A 1,332-nucleotide genomic window follows, 5' to 3' on the forward strand; every position below is an offset into this window, starting at 1 on the left:
ATTTGAACACTTTTCACATTCCCCCGTCCAACGCGGTTGCTAAACCTCCCGTCATGCAAGGTCGTATAGTCCTAGCTCATGACCAAGTCACCAAAATCGTCTGAAAAGTCAATAATCGATAACTAAAACTTCAATTGTACTGCTTAGGACTGACTATCTCATCAACTTAGAAGCTTCTTCTGTGTTCTATTATGTTGCTTTTAGTGTCTCCGCATAACACAGCCGCGATATTGCTTTGCACACGATAAATGTAACCGTTTCAGAGAGAATACCGGCCAATATGACGATCTGTCATTAATTTGATTCGATAGCAAATGACGAAAACGGGGGGATTTCTCAGGTTTTCACTACATATGAACACTTTTCACATTCCCCCGTGCAACGCGGATGCTAGACCTCCCTTCATGCAAGGTCACAAGGTCCTAGCCCATGTCCAAGGCAAAAAATCGTCTAAAAATTCAATAATCGATAAATAAAACTTGAATTGTACTGCTTCGTACAGGCTATCACATCAATTTAGAAGCTTCATCTGTGTTCTATTATGTTGCTTTTAGTGTCTACGCATACCGCAGCACGCAACATAGCTTTGCACACGATAAATGTAACCGTTACAGAGAGAAGAGCGGCCAAATTGACGATCTGGCAAAAGTCGATTCGATAGCTAATGTCGAAAACGGGCAGATTTCTCACGTTTTCACTGCATATAACCACTTTTCACATTCCCCCGTGCAACGCGGCTGCTAGATCTCCCTTCATGCAGAATCTTAAGGTCCTAGCTCATGTCCAAAGCACCAAAGCCGTCTAAAAAGTCAATAATCGATAACTAAAACTTGAATTGTACTGCTTCGTACTGGCTATCACATCAACTTAGAAGCTTCTTCTGTGTTCTATTATGATGCCTTTAGTGTCTCCGCATACCGCAGCACGCGACATAGCTTTGCACACGATAAATGTAACCGTTTAAGAGAGAAGAGCGGCCAATATGACGATCTGGCATTAAGTCGATTCGATAGCAAATGACGAAAACGAATGGATTTCTCAGGATTTCACTACATTTGAACACTTTTCACATTCCCCCGTCCAACGCGGCAGCTAGACTGCTTTCATGCAAGGTCGTAAGGTCCCAGCGCATGTCCAAGGCACCAATATCGTCTAAAAAGTCAAAAATCGATAACTAAATCTTGAATTGTACTGCTTCGTACTGGCTATCACATCAACCTAGAAGCTTCTTCTGTGTTCTATTATGGTGCTTCTAGTGTCTCCACATACCACAGCACGCGACATAGCTTTGAACACGAAAAAAATAATAGTTTCCGAGAGAAGACCGGCCAA

Source organism: Schistocerca gregaria, unplaced genomic scaffold, assembly GCF_023897955.1.
Source record: "Schistocerca gregaria isolate iqSchGreg1 unplaced genomic scaffold, iqSchGreg1.2 ptg000577l, whole genome shotgun sequence".
NCBI classification, from domain to species: domain Eukaryota; kingdom Metazoa; phylum Arthropoda; class Insecta; order Orthoptera; family Acrididae; genus Schistocerca; species Schistocerca gregaria.